The following is a 13027-nucleotide window of genomic DNA, read 5'->3' as shown; positions in this document are numbered from 1 at the left end:
GGGTATGGGTTCGGGTCAGGGTTAGGGTTAGACACGGGAACGACTCCTAAGAACATAGGGTTAGGGTAATACTTCGGTTTAGGATTAGGTTTAGGGTTATGGATCGGCTTTGTGTTAAGATTAGGCTTAGGAGTAGGCTTAGCGTTATGGTTCAGGTTAGGGTTATGGTTGGGGTTATGGTTCGGGTTTGATGAGAACTCCTAAGAATCTTAACCTGTTCTCAAAACGTTACCTTAATACTGATAGCCTTATAATAGGTGCTATACGCACAATTATACCCGATGAGTTAGGGTTTGGGTAAAGATTAGGGTTAGGTTTAGGGTTAGGCTTAGTGTTAGGGTTGGGGGTTAGGGTTAGGGTTAGGCGTAGGGTTATGGTTATTGTTAGTCTTAGGGTTAGGGTTAGGTTTAAGTTTAAGTTTAGAATTGTGGTAAGGGTTTAGGGTTAGGGTTAAGGGTTAGGTTTAGGATTAGGGTATGGGTAAGGGTTAGGGTTAGGCTGAAGGTTATGGTTATTGTTAGGCTTAAGATTAGGATTAGGGTTAAGGTTGGGGTTTGGGTCAGGGTTAGGCTTAGTGTTAGGGTCAGGGTTATGGTTGGGTTAGGGTTATGCGTAGGGTTAGGGTTATTGTTAGGGTTAGGCTTAAGTTTAGGATTAAGGTTAGGGTTAAGGGTTAGGTTCAGGTTCAGTATTAGGGTTAATGGTTAGGATTAGGGATAGGGTTAGGGTATAGGTAAGAGTTAGGGTTAGGCTGAAGGTTGGGTTATGGTTTCGGTTGGGGTTGGGGTTAAGCTTAGGGTTATGGTTAGGCTTAAGTTTAAGATTAGTGTTATGGTTAAGGTTTGAGTTACGGTTAGGGTAAGGGTTAGGGTTAGACGCCGAAACAACTCATAAGAACCTTGAGTTGGGGTAAGGGTTAGGGTTAGGGTTAATGTTAGGGTTAGGGTTCGGCTTAATTTTGGCATCAGGGTTAGGGTGCAGGTTTCGGTTAGGGTTAGATGCCGAAACAACTCATAAGAACCTAGAGTTGGGGTAAGGGTTAGGGTTAGGGTTAGGGTTAATGTTAGGGTTAGGCTTAGGCTTAATTTTGGCATTAGGGTTAGGGTGAAGGTTTCGGTTAGGGTTCGGGTAAGGGTTAAACGGCGGAACAAGTCCTAAGAAACTAGGGTTACGGTTAAGGTTAGGGTTTGGGTTCTGGTCAGGGTTAGGATTAGACGCCGGAACAACTCCTAAAAACATAGGGTTAGGGTAATGCTTCGGTTTAGGATTAGGGTTAGGTTAAGGTTTAGGGTTTGGCTTAGGGTTACGGATAGGGTAAGGATTAGGTGTAGGGTTAAGGTTAGGGCTGGGGTTCAGGCTAGGCTCATGGTTAGGGTAAGGGTTCGGGTTTGACGCCGAAATAACCCCTAAGAACTTTAACCTGTTCTCAAAACTTGACCTTAATACTGATTGCCTTATAATAGGTGCTATAGGCACAATTATACCAGATGGTGCCTACGTTAGGCTTGGGTTAGGGTAAGGCTTTGGGTTAGGGTTAGGTTTATGTTAGGGTTCGGGTTCGGGTTCGGGTTAGCCTTAAGTTTAGGATTAGGGTTAGGGCTAAGGTTATGGTTCGGGTCAGGGTTAGGGTTATGCTTAGTGTTAGAGTTATGGTTCCGGTTAGGCGTAGGGTTATGGTTATGTTTATTGTTAGGGTTAAACTTAAGTTTAGGATTAGTGGTTAGGTTTAGGTTTAAGGGGTAGGATTAGTGATAGGGTATGGGTATGGGTTAGGCTTAAGGTTAGGGTTCGGGTTAGGCTTAAATTTAGGATTAGGGTTAGGGTGAAGGTTTGGTTAGGGTTCGTGTAAAGGTTTTTCATGTTTTTTGAGATCACATGCAAACATTGAACATCTCATTCAGGTGGTGGTCGCATTGCATTCTCTAAATTCAGTAAATTTGCATCGTCAACCGTGTAATTGAATGGGATTATTTTGAAATTAAACAACGCTTGAAATATCACAAACAAATAGGCCTATGTTAATAAATAATATAAATACAAGCTAAAACCGTTGGGGTTCGATAATGAACCCCACAAAACAAACCGAGTATATGGAAAATGCATTCCGGCCAGGCGGTTTGGGGGTTTCACAAGTTGCCGGCTCAATCATGCCACTCGCCTCCTGATATCATTAATAACATAATGGTTTTGACCTCATTTCATGAGTGGTGCTTCAATGTTATTTTACCGTAAAGTCCTATGGTGGAGGTCTTTTTTTGTTGTGTAGTCCTACAAAGGTGGGGTGACTTAAAAGTAACCTGCTGGTAGAGCCTGCTGGTAAACATGTTTTACCGTACAGTCCTATGGTCCTAAAACGGTGGGGTGACATAAAGTAGTCCTACAGTCAGTATAGTCCTACAGTGGGATTATTTTACTGTGTAGTCCTACTAGCGGGAGGTGGGTCAAAAGTTATTTCCACAGTCAGTCCTACAGTGTAGTTCTAGCACGCCGCAGTCTTACTATGCAGCAATTTCTTACCTTTCATACTTTGCAAGGGGAATTTCCATAACCTGACCACCTTTTTCTGACCACCTTTTCTGACCACCTTTTCTGACCAACTTTTACAGTGAGCCCTGTGATATTTGATTCTTACACAATAATAAGTGCTGGGTGATAATTTGCAAGCTTTCCGATTCAATTTATTTCATCCAAAACAGTCCTGTCATACACATTCCCCAATCAAACACATTTCTCTTGCATTTGATCATCTTCTACTCTTCCCTAGAAAAAATCATTATAATACCAAATGAATCTAAACACCATGGAATTCACCATATCACATCCAAGCTCACATTGGGCGCCCCATTCCTTTTTTAAAGGAATTTTTATTACGGCTCCATTAAGGTATCTTTTCTTTGCTTATTTTAAGCTTTTTATATGCTCACTATAGGTCGCCTTTCTTCTTCCTTTTATGGGCCCATAGTATCTTTCTTTGCTTTTTTACGGGCCCACTACGGTATCTTTTCTTCGCATTTTACGGGTCCATTATATAGGCCTAGGGTATGTTTTCTTTGCTCTTTTATGGCCCATGAAAAGTAAACAAAAGTAGCGAGCCCCTAAAAAAGCTTTAAAAAGAAAAGAAAAGAGACATGCATTAACAATACAAGGTAGCCTTTCACCCACACTTTCTAATAAATATTTCACTTGAATTATGTTAATGTCTGCTTTTGCCACAATGATCAACCTCCATATATTGAAGACTTCGAGAAATCAGGGGAGCGCAGCTTAATCGTAGGAACAAATTGCATATTTTCGCGCGCATTGTGCCCTTCAATGTTCAGAAATCAAAGAAATTTATGCCACTGCACCCCCCGCACACACACCCCCGCCCGCATTGTGAAGTTATGTACCGTCATCGCTGACGTCATCACCGTGCGTTCATTTTACCCCCGGGGCGTAATGGCTCTCGGCGGCACTGGATGTTTGAGGGGGCACTGAACAGTAAACCTTCCGCGACCGGAAGTGTAACGTCTGTATAGTACCTTAGAAACATAAAATTTAGGCCAAATATGTGCGTATTTCCACCAAAATGTGCGTATGACTATGACATCATTGTAGGGTGTTATGTTAAAGCTGAGATGTTCTTGTTGCCCATGGATGCGAAAAAAATCACTTGAATTTTGTTTCGTGATGTGTAAGATATCCCACAATGCAATGCGTCAAGAACCCGATTTTGAGAGGTGAAACGCTTACAAAATACGGGTTGAGTTAAAAAAAAGTGACATTTGTAAAGAACTGACACTGTCGATCTATGTGCAAAAAAAGAGATATTAAATTTAAAGAGTGTTGCTCCATCACCAAACAGTTCAAATAACCCCATCTATTGCACGGACTTGGCAATAGCTCGTTCTTTTAGGCCCTCGGCGCATGTATTTTCAATGGCGATGCTTACTGTTCAGTGCCCCCTTGAAATGGGTGCATAATGTGCGAGTCGGGTTTTTAATTTTATTTATTTATTTATTTTTTTTTTTTGGATATTGGCCTTATGTTGTTAATTATTAACCAAATAAGGCCAATTTTCGACTAAAAAGTAGGCTATCATTTTGTTTTAGCCAAAATGGTAAAAATACATTTTTGGCCTTATTTGGTCAATAATTCAAAAATTAAAGCCAATATCCAAAAAATGAAAAAAAAACCATGTATGTACGTCATCCACCAGTGGAGCTCCTGCGCCCCTCCGCAGAACTTCCGGTAGTGGATGTTCTGCGCTCGGGGGCGCAGAGAATCCACTGTCGGAGTTGCTGCGCTTGGAAGCAAAATAATAGATTTTCGTATAATAACGGTGGATCATTTCTGCGCTCGGGCGCAGAACATCCACTATCGGAGTTGATGCGCCCGGGCGCAGTCCCTTATATGTAACGGTGGATCATTGATGCGCTCGGGCGCAGAACATCCACTACCGGAAGTTCTGCGGAGGGGCGCAGGAGCTCCACTGGTGGATGACGTACATAACTCAAAAAAACCCACCTTCCTGGAATGAAATGTCTAAATGACAAAAACAAAAACAAAACACACACACACACACCCCCACACCCACACACCCACCCCCCCCCCCACACACACACACCCCACCCCACCCCACCCCACCCCACCCCACCCCACACACAAAAAAAGCACATATTTTTCATTTTCTTATTTTTCCTTTTACAAACATTTGAGGCAAAAAATGTTTACATTATTAGACTCCTTGACTAATTTCCTTTCCAAAACTGTATGCATTGCACCCGACATTGCATACCCACAATGTCAAAATACAGACTAGAGCTACTGTGGCTCAAGAGCCACGAATATCAGGTGGTGACATCTGACCTCATTTGATCTTTAACATCATCTTGACATTTTCACGTTTCCCTCACATCAAGGATGATTTTCACCACGTTTAAGCACAATCGGACACATTTCAACATTTAACCTTGTTTGACTTTTGACCTCGTGTGACTTCAGGTTGACTTTTTCATGTTCCCCTCATATCAAGGATTCTTTGCATCAAGTTTAAGCCCAATCGGGCAAATTTTATCATGTGACCTCATTTGACCTTTGACCTTGGGTAACCTCAGGTTGACTTTTCCGTTCTCCCCTCGTAATAATAATAATAATAATAATAATAATAATAATAATAATAATAATAATAATAATAATAATAATAATAATAAGAATAATAATAATAATAATAATAATAATAATAATAATAATAATAATAATAATCTTACTATAAATAGGGGAATGTTGTATCTATGTATCTTGCATGTATATAAAGGCTCCGTCAGTTTCCATCCAAATGTCGCCAAATTCATACGGGAGATCGGGGAATATACCGAGACGGTAATGCGAAAATTTGGTTGAAAACGGTCAAGAATTGGCTGCAAAAACAGTGAAAATATGAGTAAAAACGGGGTTTTTGATATGAAAATCGGTTGACAGCCTACGCGTCACTGCAGCTGGCCGTCGGCGCCGCGTGCGTAATGCGCACTACGCCAATGCTCGCGTAAACGGCGCAGAGCCACGCGACTTGCGAGCCAGAGACCAGTGGACATGATAATACGGAAAGAAGGAAAAATGAAGGACAAAAAGGTACATGGACGGGTCACGGGATTATGATAACGGGTGAACACGTCCGCAGACGCTATGAGAGGACGTAATAAATACGGGAAACACAACAAGAAGCGGTACTATAGACCTTTTTCTCAGACGTCACCAATCAATCGATATTGGGGTCCAGCATTCGAGTCATCAGCACCCAAACGCAAATACCGCGTTGGCGCGCGCGATCAACTTTGCGCCACGCTAGGCGTCCTGCGCGGAATTGCCAGCACGCAGTACGCGTTTAGTTCGTAACGGTGTAAAAAGTAAACAAAAATGTGAAACAAAACAAAGATTAATTTTCAAATAGCATGGCGATTTTTCCGTATCTTTTGTATTTTTTGGTATCAAAACAATCTGAAACAAAGGTAACCAGTATATAGATCCTTTAAAAGAATTAAATTTATGTAATCTAATGTGAAAGATGACAAAACAGCAGAAAATACGCAGTATTTGGTGTTTTCACACTGTGTGCATGTGGGAAACGCACGTGTTGTTTGTTTACATCTGAGACCCCAATATCGATTAGGTGACGTCATCAGAAAAAGGTCTATAAAGAAAAATTAAATTAAAATGAGGACAAAAAAGGTACGAGTAATAGGCCAACGGGTTAAAGTAAATAAATGATGTACCTTTTCAATGATTCTACCTGTTCAGTAATTCTTCCTGTTATAGTGAACACTCCCATTTACTCACTCATCTAGCGGGGACCCGCGCGAAGCGCGGGTATCCCGCTAGTAATAATAATAATAATAATAATAATAAAATTTCAATTTTGAGGACTGTTCAAAAAGGAGGTCATTCAGTGTAGGCTGGTGAAAAAACGGGGTCATTGGGTGTAGGATTTGCCAAAAATACCGGGGTCTTTTAATGGGAGTTGACTACTTACGGGGTCAATTTGACCTGAGACGAAAATATTCGTCTCAGATTTGACCACCTCTGTTAAAGTGCTTTGAAAGTTTGGTTAACAAGCCAATATTTCTTGAAATCATACTTCGATAGATTATCTGTTTTCACGTGAAATTTTCAATAAGGGACGGACCATTAGATGACAAGGGGGGCTGGGTACCCATCAAACACAAAACGTTTTCGACAACATTCGCAAAAAGTTATAAAAGGTTGTCAGAAAACGTTTAAATGTCGAGTTATATAAAGGGTATATTAAGGGTATAAAACGGTTTCATAACCTTAAAAAACATTTTTTGATAATCTACTGCTCAGCAAACAAAAATGTTTTACAGAAAACGTTTAAATGTCGGGTTATATAAAGGGTATAAAACCTTTTAATAACATTCCAAAAACATTCTTGAAAACTTGATACAAAACATTCTAAACAGAAAGTTATTTTGGGGTTGATAAAATATTTTGCGAAAAATGTTTGCCCAAAATATTTGCAATAACGTTTTAAAAACGTTTTGATGACCTTTACATAACCCGACTTTTAAATGTTATTAAAATGTTTTGAAAAAAACATTTTAAGAACATTTCTGTGTTTGCTGGCTTCAAATATTTTAACATAATGTTATTTAAGTATTAGGAAAATATTTGGCAAAAATGTTTGCAAAAATAGTTTACAATAACATTTTTCGAAAACATTTAAAAATACTGTTGTAGTTTGTTTTCATACAAAACGTTTTAAAACGTTATCATGACCTTTATATAACCCGACATTTTAATGTTATTAAAACGTTTTTACCTAAACCAAAAGCCAAAATATAACTTATTTAAAACGTTTTTAAAACATTTTTGTGTTTGCTGGGTAGTTGGGACGTGACAAAAAAATTTTAGCACCTCGATGAAGCCATTTTTAACTCCTCGGAGAGACAAATTGGAAACAATATTTTGAAGTGTTGTGAATCTTTTGGCGACGGAATAAGTTTACGGTACAAATGCGAACGAAAAACATTGCAATATTTAAGATAACATTGCGAAATATGGCCAACCGCAGCTAGACATGGATCATAATAGAAGTAATCATGTGAGGATATGAATGTCAAGGATTTGTGTACAATAATAACAGTACGATGTATATCAAAGCTTTTCAACTATAAAGAACCGCTGAAATCTAGTAAAGATAACGAGCTCTCAGATAGTTCCCATGATATCGTAAAAGAAGACATTTCCTTTTTAAACAATACTTATCTAAGTTCATATCCAGCACCAAACAATAATTATGTTATTGTTTATAACAATAATTGGTCTTTACCATGTTTACGTTTATACCTTCCATGCACGCAAGGTATAACCCTAAACGTGATAAACGTAAACATGGTAAAGACCAAATTATTCATGCGCTGCTATTATGTTTTGTAAACATGTGCATGAATAACTAACTATACATGTACAACTCCTCGGGTATCTTTTCTGTTCAACTTTGAATACAGGGTACGATTGTTAGCTATTGTTATTGCAATTTCTTTCTTTGTTTGTTTCTTTGTTTGTTTCTTTGTTTCTTTCTTTGTTTCTTTCTTTGTTTCTTTCTTTGTTTCTTTCTTTGTTTCTTTCTTTGTTTCTTTCTTTCTTTCTTTCTTTCTTTCTTTCTTTCTTTCTTTCTTTCTTTCTTTCTTTCTTTCTTTCTTTCTTTCTTTCTTTCTTTCTTTCTTTCTTTCTTTCTTTCTTTCTTTCTTTCTTTCTTTCTTTCTTTCTTTCTTTCTTTCTTTCTTTCTTTCTTTCTTTCTTTCTTTCTTTCTTTCTTCCTTTCTTTCTTTCTTTCTTTCTTTCTTTCTTTCTTTCTTTCTTTCTTTCTTTCTTTCTTTCTTTCTTTCTTTCTTTCTTTCTTTCTTTCTTTCTTTCTTTCTTTCTTTCTTTCTTTCTTTCTTTCTTTCTTTCTTTGAGCCATGTTGTCCATAGTTGGTCATTAGGACCATTGAATACAGGGTACGATTGTTAGCTATTGTTATTGCAATTTCTTTCTTTCTTTCTTTCTTTCTTTCTTTCTTTCTTTCTTTCTTTCTTTCTTTCTTTCTTTCTTTCTTTCTTTCTTTCTTTCTTTCTTTCTTTCTTTCTTTCTTTCTTTCTTTCTTTCTTTCTTTCTTTCTTTCTTTCTTTTTCTTTCTTTCTTTCTTTCTTTCTTTCTTTCTTTCTTTCTTTCTTTCTTTCTTTCTTTCTTTCTTTCTTTTTCTTTCTTTCTTTCTTTCTTTCTTTCTTTCTTTCTTTCTTTCTTTCTTTCTTTCTTTCTTTCTTTCTTTCTTTCTTTCTTTCTTTCTTTCTTTCTTTCTTTCTTCTTTCTTTCTTTCTTTCTTTCTTTCTTTCTTTCTTTCTTTCTTTCTTTCTTTCTTTGAGCCATGTTGTCCATATTTGGTCATTAGGACCATTGGGTGGGGGACAAATGAAACATGATCAACTTCAGGTCATTCTTTCTTTCTTTCTTTCTTTGAGCCATGTTGTCCATAGTTGGTCATTAGGACCATTGGGTGGGGGGACAAATGAAACATGATCAACTTCAGGTCAAAGCTCATCCACTTCCGGTCAATGACCAAAAACGTGATTTCACTAAAAATGCTACTTCTTCCACAAATTACACAGTACGATGATGCCACTTGGGCACATGCATCAGCTATACCCAGTGTCTAGTACGTTTAAGGGACCCTTGGATTATGTCTCTCCTCTCTAGACCAATCATTTTTATATCTTTGCATGTGTAATTTATATATTTATGTGTAATTTTGATATTGTGCAATATTTTATTTGTATGTGTCTTTTTGCTGGCAAATAAAATGATATGATATGATGATATATCATACGTTCAAATCGGTCAGTTGGACGTCCAAAGGTCCCGTAAACGTAAATTTATTATAAAAGTTATTGTCCAGAATTGGAGTCAAATGTCATTAAGGGGATACTTCCGGTATATGACCAAATACCCTAAAATGCTGCTGTTGTCGCAAATTATATATAGTACAATGATGTTACTTGCTCACCAGGACCAATGGCTGGTGGCACAAATGTCACGTGACCAACTCAAGGTCAAAGGTCATGGAAAATCATAATGGCCGAAAATGTGATTTTCTGTTATTTTTACTAAAACTGCTACTCCTTACACGAATTATATAGCACGATGACGTCATTTGACACATGCATTAGCCATGAGGTCAAAGGTCATACGAAGGTCATTGTGGCTGATGTGATTTTCTGTTATGTTACTAAGTCATTCCACAAAATATAGCATGATGACATTACTTGCATACATCCATTGGGGTCAAAGCCCGGGTTAAAGGTCATTGTGGTCAAAGGTCATGTAGGTATTACTTTCGCAGTGGCGTAACTAGGGTTGTTTAATTTTGGTTACTAGAGTTTGAATATCGATCTTAAAATGTTCTTTCAATTGATTTTGACTTTCATCGCTCGGAGGGGCGCAGAATCTATGCTGAATTGGTCAATTTGGCGCCCCCTAAGGGTGGCGCCGGGGCACGTTGCCCCTCCGCCCCCCCCCCCGCCCATGTTGCACCTAGTACCACTTTTCATAGTTACCCGCGATATAGACAACTGACCAACTCAATATCCTACACATGGAATATGATGTAGGACTATGTTCTAGTAAAATTGTGAAATATTGCCCTCACAAGTGTATATCAAACTCAAAAATTATAATGATGACATGTAGGGCATTTATAGTATACCTTTAATTTGTATTTTGTATGGGCCTTACATGAAGTTTTATTATTTTTTAATGATTCTGTTAAAACTACTGTAACTATATTAAGGTATAAACATGTTAACCACATGATATAGCCATAATATGTCACATCCCTCATGACTTTATAATTTAGACACAGACCTACGTGGATTTTCATTGATATTAATTAATTTTTACTGTCTTAAGAATGTCAAGAAGACTTGGTCAAGTCTAACATAGAGCAGGTAACTATTAAAAACAGGCTGGATTTGGTAACTCAAAATGCCAACTATAGCTCACCGGCATATTTTGCAGTATTGAAAATGAAATACTAGTATAGCAATGTATTGATAGCAGTGACTATACAGCTGATGGGGATATGATTGGTTAGATTAAACATGTATTATACAGGTGACAGCTGAGGTGACATGCTTGCACATCGTATATAGTCTACAGTGGATCCCGGGAGTGGAACATTTTAAACTTGACACATTTATCATTATTTTCAAGTATAGCCACAGTACTTCGTAGCCAATGGGAAATCGACACGATTTCAGATACATTAGCCAATGAGAAATCGCGGCGCTGTAAAATCTACCATCGATTCTTGATGGAAAACTTTTAAAAGGAAGGCTTTCTGAGGATCAGTCTCACAATCTTCACAGCCTCACAATCGTCTTAGCCTACAGTCGTCTTATCAGTGACCTGTGTCATCTCAGCCTCACAACAAACTGCTGTTGCAATCAACTTTACTTCGGTGAAAGATTAAGCATATTGAGGTAAGTTTAATTATACTTTTTACTTTTACAGGTTGAACTTTTATATCATGTTGTCATTTTTTTTTATCACCAATTCAATGTCTCCTGTTTTTTTTAATGTCAAAGTAAATTTAAAGTTTTAGTTGTTGACATGGATTATTGTTCTACTCAGATTTATTATCTTTAACTTTATATCGGGTCTATCGTTATGGCCTAAAATGCACACAATAAAAAATATGTTGACATAAACAAATTCTGACTCGATTTCTGCGTTTGCGTCTTCTTGCAGCATTACGCATCATGTCGTACTCTGCAGAAATTAAAAACAAGAAGAGTCTTTCAATAAATTAGTGATTTGAGGCATAAATGATACCTACATCCTGACTCTGGCTTATATAACTCTCCAGCAAGAAACGACTCATTGAAATACAAACTTTCAATACACTATCATAGGCCTATTGAAATTCAATTATAGGGCCTACTATGCAGATACTAACCTATGCCCAATAATTATAAGGGATCCAATTAAGATAAGCAAACATTACTGGGTAGATAACAGGAACTCAATTTCGTCAGTTGGAAGGAATTGAGTAAATCGCCTGTACCAAAATATGCAGTGTATTTTTCATATATGCAGTACGGTAATATGCACAGCCTTATCACAAAATAAACAATAGCATTGACCTTAACCACCAATCAGTTAAGCCTATTATAGTCATGTGATGGCTCAATCCAATAGTAAACATGCTTAGAAAAACGCAAAAAAATAGTCCTGGCTGCCATTGTCTCAATACAAGATAAGATGTGCTAAAAAGTCCTCGTCATGTGGGGTAGGATTAGATAAAGGGATACAAACCTGGGTATGAGACATTAGGAACTATTTCCTAGCCTCTTAATCACAGGGTTGATGGACTACAATAGCTATTCAAGACACAGTGTATGTAAGGGATAAACTGTGCATATGAGGTGTGGGTTCAAGTGGGGGAAATGTTCACTCCGTTAACAAAAAAAACCTTAAATCGACCGACAAAAAAACAACAACCCATAAATCGACCGACCGACCCAGGTATTGGCACCTATAAAAGGGCAAGTTAACTTTTCAACATGTTCAAAGTATTATATGTGTCTATGGTTACCTTTCAGTCAAAATCATACAGGGCCGCGTAAAAACATATCAAACAAAAATAAGTTGGTTAATTGGTTAATAATGATTATTGTTGGATATTTTCAAACTGAATGTTAAGCAAACAAGAAATGTCTTTAAAAAGAAACGCCGTGGATGAAGTTCATGTTTCATAATTTTACATTGACAAGTACTTGGAATGCTAGTATAGTAATTTTTTGTGTGTGGCACATGCACCACTAACCGGGAGGGAAATATCATTACCACCAATGACATACTAGGAAATTCTCATGTTTTCATGTTGAATGCTAAATTGAAAAAACGTGTGCAAAATAGGTCTACATTTAATTCATACTTGTGACAAAGGGATCAATAGAAATCAAATCCACCTTGTTTCACAACAATCCAACAATCTATTTAAGAATGTTTGCTGCCCAAGAGTAACCAATTCATGACCGTGAATCCAGATATCTATTATCTGTAACTGTTAACTTTGATATGACTTTGATGGGTTAATTGTGATTATGTTTTATGACACGACTTTGACATTCTGACATCCAACAATATAAACTTAGTCGACCTCGGATGACCTTTAACAATTTTGGCGCAGAATTGTGATTAACAAACTGACAAGCTATATTTAATTCACCTCGGATGACTTTGACCTGACCTTCAACATTTTCGCGCTTGCACCCATCATATCCATAACAATCTAACTCTTACAACTTCTGATATCTCTAATTCATAACTCTAAACTTCTGCCTGTTTGCCTTTCCTATCTTTTCCCATTTAGTACACTACAGGGTTTTTTTTAATCAAATGGCTAAAACTGAGAAAAATATGGCTCCTGCAGATATGCAATCCCTTCAAAGCATGGCATTTTTTATATTCCCAATGTTAGTTACAAGTACA

At 37.5% G+C, this 13027-nt stretch overlaps 1 protein-coding gene across 1 annotated transcript in view; it reads left to right on the top strand.

Moving 5' to 3' along the window:
- The first annotated feature begins 10685 nt into the window (after positions 1-10685).
- Positions 10686-13027, top strand: part of LOC140171397 (uncharacterized) — a 31676-nt gene continuing 29334 nt past the window's right edge. The window contains exon 1 of the mRNA XM_072194643.1: positions 10686-11013. The gene's annotated coding sequence lies outside the window, so the exon portion shown is untranslated. The remainder of the gene's footprint in view (positions 11014-13027) is intronic.

Source organism: Amphiura filiformis, chromosome 15 (genome assembly GCF_039555335.1).
Source record: "Amphiura filiformis chromosome 15, Afil_fr2py, whole genome shotgun sequence".
NCBI lineage: Eukaryota > Metazoa > Echinodermata > Ophiuroidea > Amphilepidida > Amphiuridae > Amphiura > Amphiura filiformis.
Note: the sequence above shows the minus strand (reverse complement) of the source record. Positions and strands in the feature narration are given on the sequence as shown.